This window comes from Pelophylax lessonae (assembly GCF_965119305.1).
Source record: "Pelophylax lessonae genome assembly, chromosome: 11".
In the NCBI taxonomy this organism is placed as follows: Eukaryota; Metazoa; Chordata; class Amphibia; order Anura; family Ranidae; genus Pelophylax; species Pelophylax lessonae.
The window spans coordinates 230,509,113-230,524,527 of NC_138778.1; the positions used below are offsets into that span (position 1 = coordinate 230,509,113).

Consider the following 15,415-nt stretch of genomic DNA (forward strand, 5'->3'; position numbering starts at 1 on the left):
CTCCGATGTGAGTGGGAACATCCCAAGGTGAGCAAAAACACCCAAAGGTGGGTGGGAACATGTCAAGGTTAGCAGAAAAATCCTAAGATGAGCAGGGACATCCCTAGGTGAGCAAGAACACCCCAGGGAGTTCAGGAACACTCCAAGATGAGTGGATACATCTCAAGGTGTGCAGAAACACCCAAGATGGACAGGAACATCCCAATGTAAGTGGGAACATCTGAAACTGCAAACATTTCAAAGTAAACAAGAACACCTCAAAGTAAGTGAAAACATCCCATGATGGGCAGGAACCCCCCTTGGTAAGCAGGAACACCCCAAGGTGAGTGGGTACATCCCCAGGTGAAAAGGAACACTTCAATCTGAGTGGGGACATCCAGAGGTGAGCAGGAACACACCAAAAAGAATGAGAACACCCCAAGGTTAGCAGAAACTCCCCTAGTGAACAGGAACACCCCAATTTGAGGGGGAACCCAAAGTGAACAGAAACATCCCAAGGTGAGTGGGACCCCCCTCCCCCCAAGATTAGCAGGAACATGCCAAGGTGAGCAGGAACATTGCGAGGTGAGCAGGCCCCCCCTTCTTTCTCAAGGTGAGGAGAAACTCCCCTAGCGAACAGGAACACCCCATTTTGAGGGGGAACCCAAAGTGAACAGAAACATCCCAAGGTGAGTGGGACCCCCCTCCCCCCAAGATTAGCAGGAACATGCCAACGTGAGCAGGAACATTGCGAGGTGAGCAGCCCCCCCCCTCCTTTCTCAAGGTGAGGAGAAACTCCCCTAGGTGAATGGGAATACCCCAGTTTGAGGGGGAACCCAAATTGAACAGAGATATCCCAAGGGGAGCAGGAACTCACCTAAGTGAATGGGATCACCTCAATTGGAGGGAGCACCCACAGTGAACAAATACTGTACATCCCAAGGTGAACAGGACACCCCCTCCCAAAGTTGAGCAGGGACATCCTAAAGTGTGTAGGAACACTACAAGGGAATCTGGAACATCCCAAGGTAAGTGGTCACATACTAAGGTGAGCAGGAACATCCCAAGGTGATCAGAAACGTCCCGATGTGAATGGGAACATCACAAGGTAAGCAGAAACACCCTGGGCTCAGCAGGAACAACCCAAGGTGAACAGAAAAGTCCCAAGGTGAGTGGGAACACCCCGTACCCCATGCTGGGCAGAACCATTGGGAAAGGAAGGGTCAAGGTTTTTGTCAATGGACTTTTCAAGAGATGTAAGTGGCCAGACTAAGTGAAATATCAATGATGAATGGTATGATCCTTTCCTTTAAGAATTTTCAATTTTGGAACCTAAGACAATTACAGGACTATGGAAACTCACAAGCAGCCCAAGCTCCCAGACTGGATGAAGCCCTGCATAGATCACATAGATGATGGTGTTAACGAGGAAGAGCAGCAGCCAGTAGAGGGCGACGTCCACCAGGGCTTGTCCACACCAGTACGCGGAGGGGAAGAGGCCAGACAGACGCATCTGGGAGCGAACTTTATTCTGGAAGAGAGAGGACATCATGGCATTGGGTGGTGGCCAACAAAGAGAAACACAATTCATTATATTGCTGACATTTATTGTAGGATTCACTTGTGCAAGACCAGTGATCTCCATTCATCAACAGGAATGCAGCTCAAATCATACATTTATGAGGGAACATTGTAGAATATTTGACCCATGTGGGTAAGAGGCTTAAAGCAGAAATTTGGACTCTGGGCAAACAAACACACAGATGAAATACATATGTGGAAGCCGTTTTACCTGCTCCCTCAATGCCCAATCACAGGCTGGGGGCAGGGAGGTGACCAGGCTGCACTGCTTAACTGCAGTAGAAAAAAAGTCTGGTCACCAATCTGGCTATTTTTTCAGACAGAGCTTTGTAACGCTCAGAAGTGGATGGACAGTCATACGAATCCTTTGGCAGACAAAACATTTCCCATATTTGAGGTTCCTCTGTGTATTCAGCCCAGAGTTCAGCTTGTGAGTATCAATCTAGCGATGGATTTATAAATACTTTCACTCTAGAAGTTGACGGATGGGGGTACTTACTTTTACATCCTCCATGCTGCTCATTGCAAAGTGGGGGGGAAGTCCAGAGGCAAATATTAACAGCAAAGATGTTATAAAACGAAACTCATTAGGCAAATACCACTGGCCCTGGAGAAAGAAAGAAGAGGTCAACAATGTGGCTTTGTAGATGACATGAAAGCAGACTGAGCTTCAGATTTTCTCATGAAAAAAGTAAAACACTACGTAATTATGGATGGTCTAACGGTCTAAATGGCCTGAGCATGAGTTTGGGCCGAACAATTGCCTGTTCAGCCGTTCGCCGAACACCCGAATTTGCAGAGTGTCCGCCGGTTGTGCGCCCTGACGAACACCCTTCAGTGCACGGTGTCCACTGCCAGCTGATCACCATGTAAACACAAGACGGTTATCGGCATTCCTTTCCTCACACTGACAACATGAGGAGAGGAGAGCCAATAACTGGCTTGTATCAGGGCACTAATTATCAGTGCAGTCCCAACAGTGCCCATCAATGCTGTCAAGCAGTGCCCACCAGTGCTGCCAATCAGTGTCCACCAGTGCTCCCAATCAGTGCCCATCAGTGTAGTCTCATCAGTGTCGATCAGTGCTGCCAGTCAGTGTAATCTCATCAGTGTCCATCATTGCCACCTATCAATGTAGTCTCATCAGTGTCGATCAGTGCTGCCAATCAGTGTCCACCACTGCTACGAGTCAGTTCCCATCAGTTCAGCCTATCAGTATAGTCTCATCAGTGTCTATCAGTGCTGCCAATCACTGTAGTCTCATCAATGTCCATCAGTGCTGCCAATCAGTGCAGTCCCATCAGTGTCCATCAGTGGCACCTATCAGAGTAGTCTCATCAGTGTCCATCAGTGCTGCCAATCAGTGTAGTCCCATCAGTGCCACCTATCAGTGTAGTCTCATCAGTGTCCATCAGTGCCACATATCAGCGTAGTCGCATCAGTGCCACCTATCAGAGTAGTCTCATCAGTGTCCATCAGTGCCACCTATCAGTGTAGTCTCATCAGTGTCCATCGGTACTGCCTATCAGTAAAGTCCCATCGGTGAACATCAGTGCCCCCTATCAGTGTAGTCTCATCAGTGTCTATCATTACTGACAATCAGTGTAGTCTCATCAGTGTCCATCAGTGCTGCCAATCAGTGTAGTCTCATCAGTGTCTATCAGGGCTGCCAATCAGTGTAGTCTCATCAGTGTCCATCAGTGCCACCTATCAGTGCAGTCTCCTCAATGTCCATCAGTGCTGCCTCAGTGCTACCTATCAGTGAAGTCTCATCAGTGTCCATCAGTGCCACTTTAAGTGAAGTCTCATCAGTGCTGCCAATCAGTGCTACCTATCAGTGCACTCTCATCAGTGTCCATCAGTACAGCCTATCAGTGCAGTCTCATCACTGTCCATCAGTACCGCCTATTAGTGCAGTCTCATCAGTGTCCATCAGTGCCACCTATCAGTGAAGTCTCATCAGTGCTGCCAATCAGTGCCACCTATCAGTGCAGTCTCATCAGTGTCCATCAGTGCCACCTCAGTGCCGCCTATCAGTCCAGTCTCATCAGTGTCCATCAGTGCCACCTTTCAGTGTAGTCTTATCAGTGTCCATAAGTTGTAGCTGTTAATCTGCAGTTTTCTCTTCTCTTCATGCATCTGTTCAAAGTGCTGAATTTATAAAGCTTGTCTGAGAGTTCAGGAAAAGGGGGTCGGAGAGCCGAAATTACACTCTACAGAGCTCAGTGAGGAAACTCTGAAAGCTGATTGGCGGAAAGAGACACCCCCCCCCCCCCTTCACACAGCTCACAGGAACAGCACTGAGGCTGTCAGTCTGCTGGAAGTCCCTCCCCTGTCACCATTTTTCTCCTGGTGTCAGGAAAACTTTTCACAAGTGGTTCATGCTGATAGCAGAGGAAGGAGGCAGCAGACAGAAATGACACTTAGTGCTCTGGACTGAGACAAGTGCACACTATAGAGGGATATGCTCTCCTCAGATTTCATGTCTGAGGTTTACAACCACTTTAAAAAGAGTACAGAGCCAAATATGAGGTCACAGACTTCCCAGGTTGCTGGGTAACTGGGGAAATTTGATTGGCTGTGGAAGATTCCCCCCCACCCCCCAACATCTTTATGGGGGTGCTCTGTGTTTTTAGGGGAACCAATTTTTAGGTATGTTGGGGTTCCAGTCTCAGCATTGAGGAAAAGACAGAAGTGTTGGGGAGCCTCCAGAGAGGTACTCACAGGTACGACGGGGTCACTCCACACCCTGATCCTCTCCGTGGAGTTATAGATCCTCATAAAGGCGTTACTGATAATATTAACCAATACCGGGAGGATATTGTGTGCTCGGGGGTTTCCGATTATTCTGAACCCGTAACCCTGAAAAATAAACATTGAAAATGTGATCAGTGATCTCTGTACAACACCACAGTATATGTCAGAGCTATATATATATGTATATATATATATAATAGTGTGTGACTGCGGGGAGACATTAGAGTGTACATTTTTGTTTATTAAAAAACTTACAAACATAATAAAAACAAATTTACATATATACAAAAAATACATAAAAATGAATATATACATAAATAAACAAAACCCAACAAGCTTACATCAGCAAATACCAGAAAAGAAAATGTCTTTTTTCCCCCCGAAAATAACATAAATAGAACTACAGTATCTCAGAAAAGTAAGTACACCCCTCACATTTTCTTAAATATTTTATTCTACCTTTTCATGTGACAACACTGAAGAAATGACACTTTGCTACAATGTAAAGTAGTGAGTGTACAGCTTGTATAACAGTGTAAATTTGCTGTCCCCTCAAAATAACTCAACACACAGCCATTAATGTCTAAACCACTGGCAACAAAAGTGAGTGCACCCCTAAGTTAAAATGTCCAAATTTGATCCCAAAGTGTCAATATTTTGTGTGGCCACCATTATTTTCCAGCACTGCCTTAACCCTCTTGGGCATGGAGTTCACCAGAGCTTCACAGGTTGCCACTGGAGTCCTCTTCCACTCCTCCATGACGACATCACGGAGCTGGTGGATGTTAGAGACCTTGCGCTCCTCCAGCTTCCATTTGAGGATGCCCCAGAGATGCTCAATAGGGTTTAGGTCTGGAGACATGCTTGGCCAGTCCATCACCTTTACCCTCAGCTTCTTTAGCAAGGCAGTGGTCGTCTTGGAGGTGTGTTTGGGGTTGTTATCATGTTGGAATACTGCCCTGCCCCCCAGTCTCTGAAGGGAGGGGATCATGCTCTGCTTCAGTATGTCACAGTACATGATGGCATTCATGGCTCCCTCAATGAACTGTAGCTCCCAAGTGTCGGCAGCACTCATGCAGCCCCAGACCATGACACTCCCACCACCATGCTTGACTGTAGGGAAGACACACTTGTCTTTGTACTCCTTACCTGGTTGCCGCCACACACACTTGACACCATCTGAACCAAATAAGTTTATCTTGGTCTCATCAGACCACAGGAGATGGTTCCAGTAATCCATGTCCTTAGTCTGCTTGTCTTCAGCAAACTGTTTGCGGGCTTTCTTATGCAGCATCTTTAGAAGAGGCTTCCTTCTGGGATGACAGCCATGCAGACCAATTAGATGCAGTGTGCGGTGTATGGTCTGAGCACTGACAGGCTGACCCCCACCCCTTCAACCTCTGCAGCAATGCTGGCAGCACTCATACGTCTATTTCCCAAAGACAACCTCTGGATATGACGCTGAGCACGTGCACTCAACTTCTTTGGTCGACCATGGCAAGGACTTTTGTCAGTGGAACCTGTCCTGTTAAACTGCTGTATGGTCTTGCCCACCATGCTGCAGATCAGTTTCAAGGTTCACCATCACTGGCCTAGATCATCTTTGTGTAGGGCAACAATTCTTTTTTTCAGATCCTCAGAGAGTTCTTTGCCATGAGGTGCCATGTTGAACTTCCAGTGACCAGTATGAGAGAGTGAGAGCGATAACACCAAATTTAACACATCTGCTCCCCATTCACATGCGAGACCTTGTAACACTAACAAGAGCCATGACACCGGGGAGGGAAAATGGCTAATTTGGCCCAATTTGGACATTTTCACTTAGGGGTGTACTCACTTTTGTTGCCAGCGGTTTAGACATGAATGGCTGTGTGTTGAGTTATTTTGAGGGGACACCAAATTTACACTGTTATACAAGCTGTACATTCACTACTTTACATTGTAGCAAAGTGTCATTTCTTCAGTGTTGTCACATGAAAAGATAGAATAAAATATTTATAAAAATGTGAGGGGTGTACTTACTTTTGTGAGATACTGTTTATACAAAGGAACATTTTATTATTTGTAAGCAACTAAATGATGCAAAACGCAACCCTACTTCAAGCTAACAACCCCCTCAGGCTAAGGAATTATTACAAATTTAACCCATGCATGCAGCCTTTTTCCCCCCAAAAAATCTAATCATAACAAAATGTAGGGGGCATGAAAGGAGAGAAAGAAAAGCTGCACACCCAGAGACTGACAGACAGCAGCTACGGGGACCTGACATTCCTCCACACCTTTATCCAGGTCCCAAATCTTCCCAACCTCATCCAGAATACTGTACACAACCACCTTGACAAGAAGAGTGGAAACCTGACACTATGCACTCCGCGGGAATTAATGGACTACTAAGCTAACTAGAGAAAGTGTCTTAAAATCAAAATCCCAAAGGCTCCGTATGACCCCCAGGACAACGTCAGATTGTGACAAAACGTATCAGGTTGAGTGACGTGCTGACGTCACCGCGCATCTGTGATCATGGTAGGATGGGCGTTTGTGTACATCTAGCTGGCTTTTTGTCTATACATGCGTTTTATGCTATTTTCACTGTAAGTGCCATCTTTTATACCATTATTAAAGTTCCGTACGATATCACACTATGGCGAGTTTTTATGTCTTTTGGGGAATGGCAATTAGTGTGATCTTGAGTCTTGCGATTTGAGGTCCGAGGAGGGCTACAGCTGTGATTGCATATTGTTTGTTTATTCTACGTTCAGTGCAATTTGTGAGTGGTGGGATTTGCCAAGTCTTCTTTTTCCGTGGATGAATCAAGGCCCTGGCTGGGCTTGGCCGTGGGTGTTTTTTGACCTTGTCACGGAAGCATGAACCAGACGTACAACAACAGATAAGTGAAAATAAGCAAGCTTTATTGAAAAACAAGCTATAAAGCAAAAGTCCAAACAGATGGCGAAACCGATGCAGAGTCTTTGCGAAGCCAGGGATCAGGAACCAGCAGGGTAGTCAGACGAAGCCAGGATCAGGAACCAGCAGGGTAGTCAGACGAAGCCAGGATCAGGAACCAGCAGGGTAGTCAGACGAAGCCAGGAACAGGAACCAGAAGCAGCAGCAGTCTTAGAAGCATGTGAACACAGGAGGACCAAGCAGGGAACTGAAGCCACAGAACTCCTATATATATGAGCTAGGCATCCAGCTCCTCCCAGTGGGAAGGAGGAGCCGCAGGGTGGGAGGCTACAAGAAACCCAGAAACCAAGATGGCCGCCAGCACATGTCAAACGAAGGAGAACAGCAAGAAGGTAAGACCATGACAGTACCTCCCCCTCAAGTGCCCCTCCTCCGCGGAGTAAAGAACGGTTTCTGAGGGAAGCGTGCGTGGAAGGCTCGGAGCAAGGCAGGAGCATGGACATCTGCGGAGGGAACCCAGGAACGCTCCTCTGGACCATAACCACGCCAATGAACCAAAAACTGCACCCGACCGCGGACCAGGCGTGAGTCCAGGATATTGCTCACCTCATACTCCTCACGATTGCCCACTCGGACCGGACGAGGCCGAGGAACCGAGGAAGTGAAACGATTACACACCAGTGGCTTCAACAGGGAGACATGAAACACGTTGGAGATCCGCATGCCAGGAGGAAGCGCAAGGGCATAGGCTACCGGGTTTACCCTGCGAAGCACTCAGAAGGGACCAACAAAGCGAGGCGCCAGCTTGGGAGTGGGCACTCGAAGGTTGAGGTTGCGGGTGGACAACCATACACGGTCTCCGGCCTGGTAGGAAGGAGCAGGCGCTCGTCTGCGATCAGCCTGGAGTCTCTGGCGCTGCGCAGAGACCTCAAGGGACTTCTGGATCTGTACCCAAGAAGCACGTAGGACGGAAAGGTGATCCTCCACAGCCGGAATATCCTGGGGAGAGAATACCTCCGGTAACACGGCAGGTTGGAACCCATAGTTGGCCATAAAGGGAGACGTCCCAGAGGAAGAGTTCACCGCCGTGTTCCTGGCAAACTCGGCCCAAGGCAGGAGGTCAACCCAATTGTCTTGGTGATCGGAGACATAGCAACGAAGGAATTGCTCCAAGGCCTGATTGGATCGTTCTGCGGCCCCATTGGACTGAGGGTGGTAGGCCGAGGAGAAGGAGAGATGAATCCCCAACTGGGAGCAAAAGGCGCGCCAGAACCTGGACACAAACTGACTCCCCCGATCCGACACAATCTCCTTGGGCAAACCGTGCAACCGGAAGACCTCCCTGGCAAAAATCGTGGCCAACTCCTGTGCAGAGGGTAACTTCTTGAGAGGAACACAGTGGCACATTTTGGAAAACCGATCCACAATCATGAGAATGACCGTATGGCCTCGGGATGCAGGGAGGTCCACAATGAAATCCATCCCCAGGTGTGACCATGGGCGCTCCCCGGTGGCTATGGGTTGCAGAAGGCCCAACGGAAGGTGCCGAGGGGACTTACTCTGGGCACAAACGGAGCATGCCGCTACATATGTGGCGATGTCGGAACGTAGGGAAGGCCACCAGAACAGACGTGAAACAGCCCAGGACAGCTGATTCTTTCCAGGATGCCCCGCGGTCTTGGAGTTATGGTAGGTACGCAACAACCGAGTGCGCAACTCCTCAGGCACAAAACATCTGCCGTTGGGTCTCCCAGAGGGAGCACCAGATTGAGCCGCCAAAATCTGCTCACCCAGGGGAGAGGTCAGGCTGGTGCGAATGGCGGCCAGGATCTGATTCGGAGGTATGACCGAAGTCGGAATCGACTCCTCCCTGGACAGGTCGGAGTACTGCCGTGATAAGGCATCCGCCCTGATGTTCTTGGAACCGGGTAGGTAGGAGACCACGTAATTAAAACGTGACAAGAACAGAGCCCATCTGGCCTGACGTGGTGTCAATCTCTTGGCCTCAGAGAGGTAGGTCAGATTCTTGTGGTCCGTCAGGATGAGGACCGGAACCACCGAACCCTCGAGCAAGTGCCTCCATTCTTTAAGAGCCTGCACGATGGCCAATAACTCCCTGTCACCAATCTGGTAGTTGCACTCCGCGGAAGACAGTTTCCGGGAGTAAAACCCACAAGGAAGCAGAGGACCCTCTGGTGTTCTACGCTGAGACAGAAGGGCGCCTACTCCCGTCTCAGACGCGTCCACCTCGAGGACAAAGGGCAACCCAGGGTTGGGATGCGACAGAATCGGAGCCGACACAAAGGCGGACTTTAGAGCCTCAAAAGCTCGGATGGCCTCGGGCGGCCAGACCTGGGAATTACTGCCCTTCCTGGTCAGCTTCGTGAGAGGCTTGGCTAGCATGGAAAAGTCCCTGATGAACTTCCGATAATAATTGGCGAAGCCCAAAAAGCACTGCAGGGAGCGAAGACCACTGGGTTGGGGCCACTGTAAGACAGCCGAAACCTTCTCAGGATCCATGGAGAACCCCTCAGCGGAAATGATGTAACCTAAGAAGGTTACCTGGGATCGGTGAAATTCGCATTTCTCAAGCTTACCGAACAGCTTGTTCTCTCGTAACCGTTGCAACACTCGTTTGACATCCAGAATGTGGGTCTCCATGGACTCAGAATATACCAAGATGTCATCCAAATAGACCACCACACACTGCTGCAACAGGTCACGGAAAACATCGTTGATGAATTCCTGAAAGACTGCGGGCGCATTGCACAGCCCAAAGGGCATAACCAAGGATTCATAATGACCGGTCCTGGTGTTAAACGCGGTCTTCCACTCATCGCCCGCCTTGATCCTTACGAGGTTATATGCCGCCCTCAGGTCGAGTTTGGTAAAGACCGTGGCCCCTTTAAGGCGATCGAACAGCTCGGAAATCAAGGGTATCGGGTAAGCGTTCTTGATCGTGATGCGATTGAGACCCCTGTAATCGATGCAAGGCCTCAACTCACCGCCCTTCTTTTTCACAAAGAAAAATCCAGCCCCTGCCGGGGACGAGGATTTGCGAATGTGTCCGCGTGAAAGCGCCTCCCTCACGTACTCCTCCATGGCCTCATTCTCCGCTACCGACAGTGGATAGACCTTGCCACGAGGAGGAACGGCACCAGATTGTAACTCGATGGCACAATCGTATGGGCGGTGCGGAGGTAGGGCAACCGCGCGCACCTTATCGAATACATCCCGGTACTCCTCGTATTCAGGGGGCAACAGAGAGTCCGAGGAAGTACACAACAACTTGACAGGCCCATGGATGCAACTAGCCCCACACTGCGGTGACCACGAGAGGATCTCGGCCGATCTCCAATCGAAAATCGGATTATGCTTCTGGAGCCAGGGGTACCCCAAGACCACCGAGTAGTGTGGAGACGAAATAACCTGGAAGCAGACCGACTATCTGTGGACGGCACCAATGGCTAACCCCACTGGAAGGGTCTCATGAGTCACGTGTGGCGGCAGAAGGGGTCTGCCGTCTATCGCCTCAAGAGCCAGAGGAGAACCTCGAGCCTGCAGAGGAATGGAATTGGCGGCAGCGAACACACTATCAATGAACAAACCACCAGCACCAGAGTCCACCAACGCCTGGGTCGTCACCGAGCCCCCGACCCAGGAGAGGACAACAGTGATCAGTGGTTTGTCAACACGGGAAACCGGGGACGAGGAGACTCCACCCAAGATCTGCCCCCGACAGGATCTCAGGTGCGAGCGTTTCCCGAACGGTTCGGACATGCCAACCGAAAATGCCCACCGAGACCACAGTACATGCACCGGCCCTCGCGTCTCCGGAGTACCCTCTCCCCCTCGGACAGGCGAGCAAACCCCAGCTGCATGGGTTCACCCCCAGACAAGTCATCCCCAGGAGGCGTGGGAGGAGAGGGAGGCACGGGTGGGACAGCAAAGGTAGGCGCCAATCTGTTAGGAGGCCTCCGCAGACTCTCCTTAAAGGAAGGTCTCTCCCTGAGTCTGGTGTCAATCAATATCAGGAAAGAAATAAGAGACTCGAGCTCCACTGGTAGGTCCTTAGCTGCAACCTCATCCTTCAAGGCATCCGAGAGACCATGAGAGAAAGCAGCGACCAGAGCCTCATTATTCCAGCCCACCTCTGCTGCCAGGGTACGAAACTCAATGGCGTATTCAGCTACGGATCGTGAACCCTGTCTGATGGACATAAGGAGCTTCGCAGCAGAGGCAGCACGAGCCGGCACATCGAATACCTTCCGAAGAGAAGCAACAAAACCGGAAAACTCGGCAACCACCGGATTGTTGTTCTCCCATAAAGGGCTGGCCCAGGCCAAGGCCTTGTCCGAGAGCAGCGAGATTAAGAAGCCCACCTTTGATCTCTCAGTAGGAAAGGCATGTGGCAGCAACTCGAAATAAATGCCCACCTGGTTAAGAAAACCTCGGCACTGAGTTGGCTCTCCCCCAAAGCGCTGTGGAAGGGGGGCAGAACCGGACATACCCCGAAACACCGCAGGCGCAACAACAGGTGTCGGGGTAGACTCTGGCGCAACAACCGGAGCGGCAGTAGGAGCGGGCCCAGGAGCGACAACCGACCCATCGGCAACGGGAGCGAAATGAGCCGTGCGTTCAAGCAGGGTTTGCAACGCCACGGCGAACTGACCCAACAGGTGATCCTGCTGATCAAGTCTGGCAACCAGCGTGGGTAGTGAGGATGGCCCTGTACCGTCAGAATTCATGGCCTGTGGTACCGTGCGTTCAAGCAGGGTTTGCAACGCCACGGCGAACCGACCCAACAGGTGATCCTGCTGATCAAGTCTGGCAACCAGCGTGGGTAGCGAGGATGGCCCTGTACCGTCAGAATTCATGGCTTGGTCCTAATGTCACGGAACCATGAACCAGACGTACAACAACAGATAAGTGAAAATAAGCAAGCTTTATTGAAAAACAAGCTATAAAGCAAAAGTCCAAACAGATGGCGAAACCGATGCAGAGTCTTTGCGAAGCCAGGGATCAGGAACCAGCAGGGTAGTCAGACGAAGCCAGGATCAGGAACCAGCAGGGTAGTCAGACGAAGCCAGGATCAGGAACCAGCAGGGTAGTCAGACGAAGCCAGGAACAGGAACCAGAAGCAGCAGCAGTCTTAGAAGCATGTGAACACAGGAGGACCAAGCAGGGAACTGAAGCCACAGAACTCCTATATATATGAGCTAGGCATCCAGCTCCTCCCAGTGGGAAGGAGGAGCCGCAGGGTGGGAGGCTACAAGAAACCCAGAAACCAAGATGGCCGCCAGCACATGTCAAACGAAGGAGAACAGCAAGAAGGTAAGACCATGACAGACCTTTTGAGGTCTCTGCAAGCTGGTAAGAAGGCAATCTTTATGGTGGCTTTTCAGTGGCTAGTAGTGACTGCATGCAAAGGATTGTGGGATATGGTACTGGTTATGGTACCTGTTGGAACCACAATCGAGTAGGTACTGTTTTTGAGAGCCGTTCGGTTCCATGCAGTGGAAAAGCAACGCCGTACCGTACCGAACCGTTCCTACACTATACCATGCGGTACCAGCAGTGGAAAAGCACAAAAGCGAGCCGAACTGTTCGGTTCCATGCAGTGGAAAAGCGCCAATAGAGTCTGCCATGGAATGAGCGCCAGGCCAAATCCCCAAACTTTAAAGGAATTCTCTCCAGATTAATCAAACGTAGACCCTCCCTCATTACAGGGTCTGGGCAATCCCTCGAAGGCCAGTGGCTCGATAAAGGCAGATTCAACAACCCTCCTCTTTGGGGACCTTCCTAGGAATAGACTTCAATTTCCTCCGCCATCATTCGCCACTGCCGAAGCATTTTCAAGCACAGGGCAACATAAGCGGTGAGATTACCATGTTGGACCCTCAGGTTTTTCACTGTCTCACCATTTTCTCAGCTCTGCAGAAAAGGCCTAAACCAGGACTGAAAATTACCAATCCAACCAGGGAGTTCCTCTGCCAGCATGTTACCAAAATTATGTTTCAAAAATATCAGAGAAAAGAAAATCACCAGGTTGACCATACCTAGGCCACCCATCCACCTGGCAAGGTAGGTCACAGACCTCTAAATAAGGTTCGGTCCATTCCCCCATAACAGCTGGCAGAAACAGCTGTAGATGTAGTGGTGCAGAGACTGGTCAGAATTTGGTTTGCCTTTCGAAACACATACTAATAAACTAATAAAAAGTTGCCTTGCCTTATTATCATGAGTGACCTCTATAGCTCCATTGTAGGCTGTAGTGTTGTCCATGTCATATGGACCATCCACAACATCCACAGCGATATCTTGAGCTGTGACACCATAAAGGAAGTTGTCGATGGGGACACCTATGAAGGGGAGACAGTACTGTATGTTATGATGACAGTTACATTTATGGAGATATAAGCGGTGATGATAATGGATCTATGGCATTCCTTACATCCTGGTACTGTTTTCTCCAAGGCGATTCACAGATATTGTATGTATGTATAAGTATTTTTTTTTACCAGTGTTGTTGTTGACCAGAAGTTTGGTGTAAAATTTGTGTTCCCGTTCTCCAGGTCTCCGGAAATAAAGGTGCGGAGTCATCTCCCAAGCTTGGTAGGAGGTATAAACTTTTGTCAGTATGATGTTGGTGACCATAGGAAGGATGAAGAGAGCCAGTAGAAGTAGTCTGAAAATAGACATGTTATGTTAATACATGGTGGGGGGGTGTTATGTGCATGGAAGTCTCCTCTAGAAATTGCTTCCTCTAGTTTCTGAAAAGTCATGCGGTTTAAGTTAAACAATTCCACCCATTTGAAGGACATATTTTAATATGCATGCCTGTTCCTAATATGACCACTCCAAAATCACCATGTCCTAACTGTGCACACCCCAAGATTTCCATTTCCTAACCATGCACACCCCAAGATCTCCATGTCCTAGCTGTGCACACCCCAAGATCTCCATGTCCTAACTATGCACATCCCAGGATCAGAACATGGAGATCTTTGGGAGTGCATAGTTATATGTACTGTAAATATAACTATGCACTCCCAAAGATCTCCATGTTCTGACTATGCGCACCCCAGGATCTCAACATATAACTATGCACACCCCAAGATTTCCATATCCTGACTATGCAAGCCCCAGGATCTCCATGTTCTAACTATGAACACCTAATCTAATGATCTCTGTGTCCTAAGTACCTAGACCCCAATATCTCCCTGTCCCAACTATGCACACCCCAGGATCTCCATGTGCTGGCTATGCACACCCCAAGATTTTCATGTCCTAACCATGCACACCCCAGGATCACTTTATCCTAATTAGACACACCTCATGATCTCTGTGTCCTAAGTACATAAAACCCATTATCTTCATTCCCCTAACTATGCACAACCCAGGATTTCCATGTCATAACTATGTTCACCCTAAGATCTTGTGTTCCAACCATACATGCTCCAGTACCACTATTTCCTAACTATACATACCCCAGACCCTCCTTGTAACTATGCATCCCCTGACACCTCCATCTTCTAATTATACACACCTCTTAAATTAAGTATACAAAAGAGTGATGAGGACTACTTACAGCTGGCTAAGTGTATAAGTGCAGTGACCACTAGTAATTGTATTTTTCAACATCGGCAACACCAGATATTATTGGAGGCCAATGACATCACCTACTATACGTACATGGATCGAAAAGTTTGCATGTTATGTATAAGCTTCAAGTATCGAATCCTTGCCACAGCCAACACCTGCTGTCTCCACAGTGCCATACCACTAATGGTAGGTGTACCGGAGTCTGACATCAGAAGGGTTGAATCCTCTGGCTCTGAGGAGAAGTGATCCCGGTCCTCTTCATCATTTTGTTCATGGGCAAAAACACTGTAATCTGACAGAGTCAAGAAAGTAAGGGTAAAATGTATCAACTATCCTATGTTATAATCACCTGTAGACCGGAAAAAAAGAGTGGAAGTACCAACGCTGTATTTCAGTGCACAGTTCTGCCATCCTTCCATGTTTCAGGCTGTGGGGGCTGGAGGGGGAAGTGTTTAGGCAGCTTACAGGAAGATTGAAAGTAAGGAGGACACAGCAATATGATTATGATCCTTCATGGCTGAAAGTCTATCTTAAATCACTGAGCTGGGGGGATGTTTTGCCTTTGAAGTGTTGAACATTTAAAACACAT

General features: G+C 49.0%; 1 pseudogene across 1 annotated transcript in view; it reads right to left on the bottom strand.

Annotated features, from left to right (window-relative positions):
• LOC309567502 (ABC-type organic anion transporter ABCA8-like) overlaps nt 1-15,415 on the bottom strand; it is a 140,998-nt pseudogene that overhangs the window by 27,983 nt on the left and 97,600 nt on the right. The window contains exons 19-24 of the transcript XR_014226122.1: nt 14,917-15,118; nt 13,743-13,909; nt 13,453-13,583; nt 4,285-4,422; nt 2,060-2,167; nt 1,343-1,510 (exon numbers count right to left, since the gene is read on the bottom strand). The product of XR_014226122.1 is annotated as an ABC-type organic anion transporter ABCA8-like (transcript). The remainder of the gene's footprint in view (nt 1-1,342; nt 1,511-2,059; nt 2,168-4,284; nt 4,423-13,452; nt 13,584-13,742; nt 13,910-14,916; nt 15,119-15,415) is intronic.